Source organism: Lagenorhynchus albirostris, chromosome 2 (genome assembly GCF_949774975.1).
Source record: "Lagenorhynchus albirostris chromosome 2, mLagAlb1.1, whole genome shotgun sequence".
In the NCBI taxonomy this organism is placed as follows: Eukaryota; Metazoa; Chordata; class Mammalia; order Artiodactyla; family Delphinidae; genus Lagenorhynchus; species Lagenorhynchus albirostris.
The window spans coordinates 1,395,793-1,408,233 of NC_083096.1; the positions used below are offsets into that span (position 1 = coordinate 1,395,793).

Sequence of the window (12,441 nt, forward strand, 5' to 3'; positions counted from 1 at the left end):
CGCGTCTGCAGGTGGCTGTCGGGTGACCGGAACTCCCAGCTCAGGAGAGGCGCCCATTGAGGGGCACCCTCCCACCCTGCCTGCTCCTTACTTTGACCCGGGCCCCGGAGGGCAGCTGTGCGTCCTGACAGAGCCCCTCTTCCTCTGTAAAACGGGCAGGGACACCCCTCGTGAGACGGTCCTGAGAAATACGTGAGGTTGCGGGATCAGGACCCAGGACACACAGAAGTGCTGACTCGGTGGCCAGTCACTTCCTCCCGTCTCTCTGGCTAGAGGACGGCCCTGCGCCCCTCACAGTAAGGGGGTGTCTCAGGATGACTTGAGCCATGCTCCTCTCTCTGGAGCAGTCCCAGCACCAGGTCCTCGAAGTGTGAGTCACGGAGCCCAAGGATCTCCCTGGAGCTGGGGAAGGAGGGGGGCTCTTCCTGGAGGGTGGGGTCTGGCCCACCATGCCCACTCTGTCTGAGTGGCTCCACTTTTATCTGCTTCAGGTATTAGGGCTTCAAATGCTGTTATTTGAAAGGAAATTTTTGGTGCCCCAAAACGTTGAAGTCTTTTCTCTATAACCTCTCATGTGTTAGACTGGAAAACACGGGCCCCATCACACAGGATGAGATGCAGACAGGTGGGCCAGGTCAAGGCCTGGGGCAGGTGGCTACTAACACCAGGGGCTGAGCCCAACTGCCCCTCCCGAGGCAGGGGGTAGGGGTACTGGCCTCCCGGGCAGCGTTCAAACTCAGGGCTCGGCTGTCAACACCTGAGGGGCAGAGCATCAGTCCCCAGCTCCCACCTTCCTGGGTCCCGGGGGCCCTGGGTGGGCACCACGCCAGGACAAGGGGAGAGCTCAGAGCCCCAGCAAGTGGACTCAGCCTGGACCCTGTGAGCTCAGTGACGTCACCAAGCCCAGGGGCGTCCGGGCACAACCAGGGCACCCAGGGGCCCTTCCACTAGGGAGAGAGGGAGAGGCCCTGCGTCCAGGAGGTCAAGTCAGTCGAGCAAAGGCTTGGAACACACAAGCTGGCACCTGGCACCAGGTGTGCCGAGGGACACGGGCCCTGCCGGCACGTTACTACCCAGGGAGCTGGGACGCGCTGTATCTTGATTTGTGGACATTTATCAAAGCTCGTCACGACTGAGGTCTGTGCATTTGACTGTATGTAAAACACACGTCAACGGCTCAAAGTCCTCGAGGGGGGACAGACCCAGATGGAGGGAAAGGATGGACTGGGGCCCGCAGACAGCTCTGTGCCTTCTGACAAAGACAACCCAGGGAGACAGGACAGCACGGGGAGGTGGGTGGGTCCCCTTGTCGGAGCAGGGGCCCGGGAGCCACGATTCTCTGCCCAGAAGCCAGGGCCAGACGTGCCGATCTGCGCGCACACGATGACCAGAATCTGTCCCGCCCAGGCCACGCTCCAGCTCGGAGGCCTCCCCAGGACCTGCACGCCGGGCAGTCCAGGTGAGCACACTCCTGGCCCCTTTTGGTCCTCAGCCCCAGCTGCGGGGAGGGCTTGGCGGCAAGGCGGGCAGAATCGTCCCGCGTTACAGGAGCGCTTGTCCGCCTGCAGAGTCATCTCCCTGCAGCCCACTGCCTGGCCTCCCTCCTCCGGTGCCCGGGCCCACCACCTGCCGGGCCCTCACGGAGGAGGGCTGGGGAGCACCCAGACGACAGGGTGTGAGCTGCCCGGCGGCGTGGGGAGGCTGGCTGGGAGCCACGACTCCTTGCTTGGGAAGCTGGGAGCAAGCACCGGCAGCTCCCCTGACGCAGGCGGGGCCTGAGTGCTGCCTCCGCCGGGCTCTAGCTGCGGCTGCCACGCCAGCCCCACCCCATGAGCCTCCTCAGGCCTGGGGGCGGGGAAAGGTCTTGCGCGTGCGCAGTGCACTCTTCCCGGGAGTCCGGAGCCCGCACCCTGGGCCTGGCCTCTAGGTGAGGCCGGGCAGCCTCGCCTGGCTCTGGAAGAGGAGGCTCCCGGGGCGGGGCGGGGCGGCAGCTCCCTGGGCGAGGCCAGGCCTGGGGGACGGGTGGGTCCGCTAGCTGCAGCATTCAGCAAACGACAAAGGCACACCTCTCTTACCTGGAACAGGTGAGACCTCCTCAGCCCACCTCCCTGGGCCAAACCCACTTCCCGCCCTCCCTCGCCTCTCCGTAATATGGCCCGACTGGCCCCTGCCCTCTGGTAACAGGAACCAGCCGGCTTCTCCCACTGCAGGGGGCAGGCCAACACCGTCCCACCGGCGAAGGAACAGAGGGGCCCAGGCAGGGCCCCGCCCCAGGGGCTGATGGGAGCTTGACAGTGCCTGTGATGCTGCAAGGACGTGCCAACACGGACCAACTCCCTAATCATTAAAAAACAAAACCAAACCAACTTCTCAGGAAGGAGTTTGAAAACGGTAAGCTCAGCAGAACGGGGTCTCCCTCCCCAGCAAGCTCAGGAGCGGAGGGAGGGACCCGCCTGTCCTCCCGGCCCGCTGCTCCCCCCGCGGCAGCCCTGCCGCCGCCAGTTCTGCCAGCTCCCGCTCTGCCCGGCGCACGCACGCACACACGTTTATCCCAGCTCTGGGAGGGACTGGGCTGTCCTGGCTGGGACTGCTGCAGAGCTGCGGCAGGACAGCGGGGGATGGTGGCACTCAGCTCCCCGAGTCCACTACCCTGTGGACTGCAGAACTACTCCCAGCCGCCGTCTGAGCAGGGACACAGCTCCAGGGGGAGGGGCAGGGTGGGCTCCCGTCCAGCATCCCCTCCACGGCCGGCCCTGAGCTGGCCGGTTGTCCACGGGCCCACAAGCCTGGAGGAGGGGGTGAGGGGCGGAGGGACAGGCTGGGGGGTCCACACAGAAAGGAGAGCCCCCCAGAGGATGGCCAGAGGTGGGGTGCAGGCTGGCAGGGCTCCACACTGGCTGTAGGTCTGGGGCTGTGCGGGGCAGGGGAGGACACCCCCCAGGGGAGGCTGGAGTTGGCAGGCTGAAGCCCAAGGTGGACGAGAAGGTCGCTCTGTTGGAAGGCACCCTCCCCATGGCTTCCGGCCAGCGATTTGCAGAGAAGCACCTGTCCCTGCCAGGGCCACCCTCCCAGGGCCTGTGCCCGCACGCTGGCCACATCACAGGCACCTCACCCAGGACACCGTGTGTCGGGAGGGAGCACACAGAGCTGCCAGGAGCTGAGGCCGCGCCCTGTCTCCCCACCTCCTGCCTGCCCGCCTCCCTGGCCGAGGTGGGCTTGGCTGGACGGAAAGGGCTCCCACAGCCCAGGGAGGGTGTCTCGTCTGAGCCTCCGGCTGGGCCTGGCCGCCGCCCTGTCCACTCGCCCTTGGCCGTGGCCATGCCCTGTTCTTGATGGGCCAGTCTGCAGCCCTGTCCGGGCCATCTGAGCCAGGCCCTCGGGGGCTCCACTCTGGCCACTCCCTCAGGGAGACACCAGGCTCTGGGCCCAGGAGGAAAGAGGGGGTCTGCGTGTGGGCCTGTCCTCCCGTGTCCTGGAGGGAACGTGCCGAGGACACGTAAGCAGGCCCAGACGGCAGCACGAGAGAGAAGGTGGCGTTGGGCTGGGTCTCGCTGGCCCTGCCCACTGTCCCCAGCCACAGGCCATGCGGGTCACCAAGACCCCCAAGGACCTGCCTCCCGACCTCCCCTCTGAAGCCCCTCTAAGTGATACCCAGGACCCGGGCCCTGACACCAGAAGACCCCAGGCTGAGGACCATGGTGGGGGGAGGGGGAGGGGGAGGGGGAGGAGGGCGCGGGGAGGGGAGGTGGCTGGGGAAGGAGACACCCCCTCCGCCAGGCCAGGGACAGGGCTCCTGGTCCAGCACGGAGTTCTCCCAGAAGGGCCCAGGGGAGATCCGAAGGGGAGGGAGAACCTGCTGGTGGTGGCTGGTGCCGCCCTCCATCCCCCTCCCCTGCCCCACGCAGCCCCCTTTCCTGAAGGACGAGTTCTCACAGCCACGTGTCCGGCCCGGCTGCAAAGCCTGGGGCATCACCTGGTGGTCAGGTCTGGGATGGCAGGCCGCTGGGTCCCAGGACTCAGGAGGGGGCCAGGGCTTCCCCCGTGCCCCACCCACCCCACCCATGCACTCTGGGTTGGGCGGGGCTCCTGGCCCCCACACTGCTGGACTCCACTGCCTGCCTCTCCCACCTGCTCCAGCCATTCCTCACTGGTTTTGGCAAGCTGGCCTCCCTCTGGGTGCGAGCACGGATGGGGGGTCTGGGGGAGGGTCTGTGATCACCTCCATGGCACCAACGAAGGACTGGGCTGAGGGATACTGAGTGACTTTCTCAAGGACACACAACTGGTAAACGATGGTGCTGGGACAGGACGGCACCTGCGGGACACCCAGAGCTTCTCGGGGTGCAGAGCCCCAGGAGTCTGCAGCCTCAGTCCCAGGACAGGCCCTCCCTGGGGGGAGAGTGGAAAGAACATTAAACTGGGAGTTAGAATTTAAGCCCAGCTCTACCCTAACTCGCTGTGAGGCTCTGAGCAACGTGCTTTCCCTCTCTGGGCCTTGTCTGACCCCAGAGGACGTCACACCCGGACAATCTCCATGGGCTGGAGGCCGGGCCTCAGGTTCCTGGCTCCCACAGACAGGGGCTGGGCCTCAGGCTGCAGGTGAGTGACAGTGACACCCTCCCTCCCTGCCTGCCTCCACAGGGGAGTAGGTGAGCCAGACCCCTGTCCTCCTCTGTCCTGTGAGCCCCGCTGCTTCCGGGGCCTGCTGCCCTCAGCTGCCACCAGCAGGAGTGAAGGGGGCCCATGGCAGCTGGTAATGACCCGACCTCGGATTAGCAGCGTTCAAGGTGCATTCACACTCATGACCCCGGAGGTAGGCAGGACCGCGGTATTGGCCATGTGAGGAAAGTCCAAGACCCAGGATGGTTAGGTGAGGTGGCTGAGGTCCCCCAGCGGGCAGGGGCAGCCTTCAAGTCAGTGCAGTTTGTTTCCACCAGGTATCTGCCACACTTTCGTCCCCCACCCCAGCTCCCTGGCTCCTGTCACTGCAGCTGCAGGGCCTGGGAGAGCCGCCCCTGTGGCCAGGGCCCCTCTGCCTCTGAGGTTCGCTGGACCATGACGCCCAGTCCTCGCTCCAGCCGGCCTTCTGGGCCTCCCACTGTCCCCAGGGGCTGGAGCATCTCCCAGAGGCTGGTGGCCAGGGACCCGACAGGACACTCTAGGTGGGAGCCTGATGCCTGGGCCCGGTCCAGCCGTGGGCAGAGCAGCCTCAGGGGCCCCTCTCCAGGCCACCTGACCTCTGCCGCAGCACCACCCGCTGGCCCTACGGCCCCTCCCTGGCCCAGAGCAGCTGCGCCAGACTCTCTGCAGAGACCACGGCCAGTACCCGCTTGGTCAGCCCCATGGCTTCTCCGGCCAGTGCCACCCAAAGCTGGGTCAGCTCCTGCTCCAGGATGCCCAGGCCACGGCCCTCTAACCCAACAAGTAAGAGGGTCACTTTCCTATTTGAGAAAGTCCCCATCGCTGCTGCCCTCCTGGCTATATATCATTACAACAGCCATCCATCACATTATTATCAGTGGTGATATTACTGCTAAGCCCCCAGAGTAATTCTGACTACCCTCACCCAGGACCGGTGACATACTTGCGGGTCCCGTGCAAAATGCAAACGGGAAGCCCCTTGTTGAAAAATTAAGAATTTCAGGGTGGCAAGGGCAGAGCCTTAAGCCAAGTGAGAACCCTTCCAAGCGGGGTCTCTGGCGGCCACAGCTCACGCTGCCCCCCACTCATTCTGAGCCCCTATGGGTCCCATCTTCCAGCCCTCCCCTCACCCCCACCATTCTCAGCAGGGGGTTCCGAAGACTCACGAAAGGTGGGGTGTCTCCAGTCACATGACGACACCCTTGGTCGTTGCCATTGGTTGGCTGCGGCCGTGTTTTCACAGCCAATGAGGGGAAAGAGAGGGAGGCGTGGGCGTGGCCTGGCGCGGAGGGGCGCTGGAGGGCAGGGCGGAGACCAGCGCACCTGGGCTGCTAGGACCTGTGCCCGCCCGGTATAAGTTACCGTTGTCTTGTCCTCTCTTTCATTTCCTCTCTCACCACAGTAGACTGTCCCCAACGATCCTATCTTATCTTTTATGACTCAGTGCAGACGTGAGAAGGCCTTTCCTGTGCTTTGGAAATTATGTACAAGTAAAAGGCAATATAATGTGGCTTAAGAGGTAGACACGGGAGACATCTCACCCACCTTAAAATTGGGAACAGAGAACATACAACTCAGTTGAATAAATCTGCAATGTTTGTGACCTAAATTAACGCATTCAACAGCACTCTTTCGAGTACAATGTTTTACATATAAAGATCAGTAAAGGTGAGTCGGGGGAGGGGAGGGGAGAAATGAGAGGGGTGTGTGTGTGTGTCCGAGAGAGAGGAATTCTATTCAAATGCTTTGTGCAACAGTTTATTACTTTTACTTATTTTGTTAAATGTACATACCAGAGTGTACAAAAAAGTATTTTTTTTTCTGGTTTAAATAATGATAAAACATAAACTCCATGTTACCTACCCAAGTTAAGAAATAGATCACCGTGGTTTCCCTGAGGCCTCGCCTTAGCTGAGCTGCAATTTTTTCTTTCTCCTCTCGCCAGCTCTGCCTCCAGGACAGAGCTGTGTTGTGCCGCTGTGTGTGTCCATCCTTACAGGGCAGCAGGCTGACTGCCTGGTGTTGACCCGGATGTAAACGGATGGACGCACACTGTGTGTAGCTTATGTCATTTGCTTCTTTCGATCAAACTCTTTTTGAGATACCTCCACGTTAATGACTAAAGCAGTTGTTACTCGTTTTTGAAACTTTATTCTATTTCTTTTTCTATCCATTCTACTGCTGGTGCATATTGCATTGTTTCCAGCTTGTGGCTATTGTAACAGTCACGATGCTGCTATGAAATCTTTCCCCCAAGGCACACGTACCAAAGTTTCTTGTCTAGACTATAGCCTAGGAGAAGAATTGCTGGGTCAAAGCGTATCATTCCTGGGATGGTCAGTTTTCTGTGTCAACTTGGCTGGGATAAGGGAGGCCCAGATGGCTGGTGAAACATGGCTTCTGGGTGTGTCTGTGAGGTTGTTTCCAGAAGAGGTTAGCACTGGAATCTGTAAAGGTGGTCCTCATCAGGGAGGGTGGGCATCACCTAACCCCCTGAGGGTCTGAATGGAACGGAGAGGCGGAGGCAGGGCGAGTTTGCTTGAGTTGGGACCTCCATCTTCTGCCCTGAGAGAGGGATGACCCTGCTTCTTGGGCCTTCGGGTCACACCAGGACGGACACTGTTGACTCCCCAGGTCCCAGTTCCTGGGCCTCAGGTCTGTACTGGAAGTACCTCTGGCTTCCCTGGGCCTCCAGCCTGCAGACTGCAGACTGTGGGATTGACCGGTCTCCACAGCCCCTCAGAGTAAATCTCTTTCTATTCATCCACATGTAACCTATTGGTTCTGTTTCTCCAGAGAACCCTCACTGATGTAATTCCCACACTCCACCTGCTCAGGTAATGGCTCTCTCCCATTCACACCCCTAATAGCCATTGGCGAGAGTCCACAGTCTCACCAGAATTTGGGCGGACTGTTAATTTTCACTAGTCTGATAAAGTGACCCATTATACAATTATGGTTTAAATATTACAAATTGGGGTTTAGAGGTTAGGGTTACAAATGAGGCTGAACATTTGTCCATATATTTCTGAGCCAATATTTGTATTACCTGTTCTTGGAAAGGTCTGTTTGCGTCTTTTCCTCATTTTTCTCTTGAGATGTTTGTTTTCTCATTGATTTGAAGGGGTCTTCAGAGACACGAATCACGGACAGTAACTGACCTGATCAGGCCGCAGATCCCTCGCCCATTCTGTGGCTTATTTTGTCACGTTCTTTATTGACTTTTGGTAAAACATGTTGAATTTTAATACAGTCAAATTAATCTGTTTTCTTTTATGGCTTTGCTTTTGACATCTTAGGAAATCCTTCCCTACCTCAAAGTAATACAGATATTTTCCTATTCTAGCATGTTCTAAGATTTATAGCTTTGCCACTTCTATATAAATTTTGTTTTTTGTTTTTTTTTTTTTTTTTTGCGTTACACGGGCCTCTCACTGCTGTGGCCTCTTCCGTTGCGGAGCACAGGCTCCGGACACACAGGCTCAGCGGCCATGGCTCACAGGCCCAGCCGCTCCGCGGCATGTAGGATCCTCCCGGACCGGGGCACAAACCCGTATCCCCTGCATCGGCAGGCGGACTCTCAACCACTGCGCCACCAGGGAAGCCCTATATAAATTTTTAATACACCTGGAATTCATTTTCATGTATAGAATAAGGTAGGAATTCAATTCCACTTGCATAACCAATTGTCCCAGAACAACTTATGAAATAGTTCATCCCCTCCTGTTGGTTTATGGTGCCCACTGTGTCATAAGTCAAGTTTCCAAATAGGCCTGGGTTTATTCTTCCTGGTCCCGCGTGTTTCCTGATGCATCCAAAGTACGCTGTTTTAGTTATCAATACTGTAGTGATACTGAGCCTTGATATCTGATAGGGCAAATTTCCTCCTCTCTTTTTTATTCTTCTTCAGGAATTCCCTGACATTTTTTTGGACTCTTTGTTCACACACATACATTTAGAGTCACTTTGTCAATTTATGTGAAAAGCCTGTTGGAATTTTTTTTGAAAATGTATTGAATCTATAGGTGAATTTGGAGCAAACTGATATCTTTGTAGTATTATCTTCCTATCCAGGGATGCAGTCTGTCCATTTACTTATGCCATTTAAAATTTCTTTCAAGGGACTTCCCTGGTGGTCCAGCGGTTAAGAATCCGCCTGCCAGTGCAGGCGACACGGGTTCGAGCCCTGGTCCGGGAAGACCCCACATGCAGCAGAGCAACTAAGCCTGTGCACCACAACAACTGAGGCTGTGCTCTAGAGCCCGCGAGCCACAACTACTGAGCCCACGTGCTGCAACTACTGAAGCCCAGGCGCCTAGAGCCCGTGCTCCGCAACAAGAGAAGCCACCGCAATGAGAAGCCCGCGCACCGCAACGAACAGCGGCCCCCGCTCGCCGCAACCAGAGAAAGCCCGCGCGCAGCAACAAAGACCCAACGCAGCCAAAAATAAATAAATAAAAAATAAATTTATTAAAAAAAATTCTATGGTTTAAATTTTTTTTTCTTTAATAAGGTTTTATAATTTCTCCATTTTCCATCTTTTATTAACTCTATTCCTAGGTATTTTACTTGTTGCTATTCTAAATGATATCTTTTTTTTTTTTTTTGTGGTACGTGGGCCTCTCACTGCTGTGGCCTCTCCCGTTGCGGAGCACAGGCTCCGGACGCGCAGGCTCAGCGGCCATGGCTCACGGGCCCAGCCACTCCGTGGCATGTGGGATCTTCGCGGACCAGGGCACGAACCCGCGTCCCCTGCATCGGCAGGCGGACTCGCAACCACTGCGCCACCAGGGAAGCCCCTAAATGATATCTTTTTAAAGTTACATTTTCCAGTTGAGTCGAGCTGTTTACGGAAATACAAATGTATTCGGTTATTTTATCCAGAACGCTTGTTGAATTCTTTTATTAATTTGTATATTTTGTAGATTATTCTGCATTTTGTATAGACAATCATATCATCTGCAAGTAATGCTAGCTTTGTTTCTTTCTTTCCAATTCCTACATAGTTACTTGTTTTTCTTGCACTGGCGAGGAGCCCCAGTACACTATTAGCTATACATGATGACTGTAGGCATTTTGTCTTGCTTCTGATTTCAAAGAGAATGATTTCAACATTTCAACATCAATTACGATGTTTGCTGCAGGTCTTTGTAAATGGCCTTTATGTACATTATCTTAATCCTCACAACACACCTATGAGGAAAGTACTATTATTATTATTATTATCTTCATCTCTATAAATAAGGAAACTGAAACCCAGCGAGATTAAAGAAGCTCCTGGAGGCTACAGAGCTCCTTAAGCATTTAAAACCAGGCAGCCTGGCTCCGGAGTCTGTTTGTAACACTCTCAAACTTCTCATTGGATGTTGAGTTTTATTAAATCCTTCACGTACATCTATTGAAATGATTGTGTGGTTTTCTCCTTTATTTTATCTATGTGGCGAGTTACATGAATCATTTTCCTAATATGACCCCAATATTGCAGCTTTGGCACAAACCTACCCTGGTTGTGATGTACGAACATTGCCCTCCTGCTGGGTTCAGCTCTCCAACATTGTTAACGATTCTGCGTCTACGTTAATAAGTTAGACTGGTCTATAATTTTCCACCTTTGTACTGTCCCTGTGGTTCTATCATCAGGTTAGACTAATCTTATCTAATAAGGTAGAGAGTCCCCCTTCTTTTTCGAGTCTCTGGGGAAGCTGGTTAAGATTATAAATGTTGGGCTTCCCTGGTGGCGCAGTGGTTGAGAGTCCGCCTGCCGATGCAGGGGACACGGGTTCGTGCCCCGGTCCGGGAAGATCCCACGTGCCGCGGAGCGGCTGGGCCCGTGAGACATGGCCGCTGAGTCTGCGCGTCCGGAGCCTGTACTCCACAGCAGGAGAGGCCACGGTGGTGAGAGGCCCGCGTACCGCAAAAAAAAAAAAGAAAAGAAAAGAAAAGAAAATATTATAAATGTTCCTGATGCATTTGCAAGAACTTTTCACCTACCAGACTTTGGGCTGTTTTCTTTGTGGGAAAATGCTTAGCGACCAACTGAATGTCTTCAATGATATAGGACTATTCGGGTTTTCTGTCTCTTCTTGAGTCTGTTTCGGTAAATGATTTTTTTTTTTCTAGGAATTCACACATTCCGTTGAAATGTTCAAATGTCTTAACATCAAGTATTTAATAGTACCTTTTGTCTCTGCCGAATCTGTAATGTGTCCTGTTTTTCATTCTTAATGTTTATTTTTGCCATTTCTTTTTTTCCCTTGATTAATCATAACAGAGGTTTTTCAGTATTATTAGCCATTTCAAAAATACAACCTTTGAATTATATTACCCTTTCTACAAATGTGTAATAATTTACACACTACTATAATTTCTGCCTTTCATTGTTGTCTTCTAAGTTCTTTAAAGTTATTCTACTTTGTTTCATTTTAAAGAAGTTATTTGCTTTATTCTTTAAAAGTTATTTCATTTATTAAAAAGTTATTTGCTAAATGCCATGACAATCTCTAGATCTCAGTAGCTTAATATGGTTCAGGTTAATTTTCATATCACAGCCCAAGGCGGGCTGGTCTGGAGGACTTGTTCTCCCTGGAAGCATTCAGGAGTGAGGGGTCCTTTGGTCAGTGGCTCCACCGACCTCTAGAGCTACAGGGTCCTACAAGAATGCATGGCATCAAGCTGGGCATTGAAGGAAGGGAGAGAAGGGACGCCTGCACAGCCAGTCCTAAGGGGGCAGCCGGGGAAGTAGTTCCCACCACTTGGCCCTTGTTCCCTGGGCCATAACTCAGTCACATGACCTACCTAGATGGGAGGCTGGGAAACTGTCTATCACAGACCTTCTCTTATTGGTTTAGAGCTTTTTTTTTTCTTTTTCAGAGTGAGTATATAAGCTATAAATTTTCTTCTGCATTTGCTTTTCACTGGCTCCTAAGGGTTTTGATGTGTAGTTTTCATTTTATTTATCATTCAGTTCTAAATGTTTTCCTCTTTTCCATTTTTTTATTTGTTTGAATCATTAATTGTTTAAAGATACATTTTGTTAATTATTCTTGTATATCTGTCCATTTCTGCTTTAGATGTTTTGTGGCTATATTTTTATCTATATTTGGGGGCTCTATTTTTAGGTCCACGCCAGTTCAGAATTGTTATACTTTCCTGGTGATGTAAACATTTTAACCTTTTGCAGTGACTCCGTTTATGTCTAGTAATGGCACTCGCTTTAATATTATTTATGTGCTACATATAATGTAGTTATATCGGGGGGTTTGTTTGTTTTTGTTTTACTTTTTGGCTAGTATTTACTTGAAATATCCTTTTCATTTTTCCTTTCCACCTTTCTGGGTCCTGTGTTTAAGTGTGTCTTAGCAAACAGGATACAGCTAGTTCTTTAAAATCTAGTCTGGTGATTTTTTTAACTGGAGAATCTAACTCGCATTTATTGTGATTACTGATATATTTTCTATTTATTTGTATTTGTCCCAAGAGTTCTGTTTCTCTTCCCCCCTCCTCTCCCCTCCCCCTCCTCTCCCCTCCCCCTCCTCTCCCCTCCCCCTCCTCTCCCCTCCCCCTCCTCTCCCCTCCCCCTCCTCTCCCCTCCCCCTCCTCTCCTCTCCCCTCCTCTCCCCTCCCCCCTCCTTTGCCCCCCTCCTCCCCCTCCTCTTTTTCCCCTCCTCCTTACTTGCCCTCTTTTTGACTGATTGCAGTTATTTTTCTTATTCCATATTTTGTTTGGAAGCTATACACTCAGAACCTATTCGTTTAGGCTTAACTCCAGTTATTGTTAATGGGTGCAAAAGTTTAAGAATA

At 53.6% G+C, this 12,441-nt stretch overlaps 1 long non-coding RNA gene across 1 annotated transcript; it reads left to right on the forward strand.

Annotated features, from left to right (window-relative positions):
- Positions 1 to 1,944: 1,944 nt before the first annotated feature.
- Positions 1,945 to 8,024, forward strand: LOC132507333 (uncharacterized). The gene is made up of 3 exons (XR_009536143.1): positions 1,945 to 2,084; positions 2,185 to 2,391; positions 7,438 to 8,024. It is a non-coding gene; the product is annotated as an uncharacterized LOC132507333 (long non-coding RNA).
- The last annotated feature ends 4,417 nt before the right edge of the window (positions 8,025 to 12,441 follow it).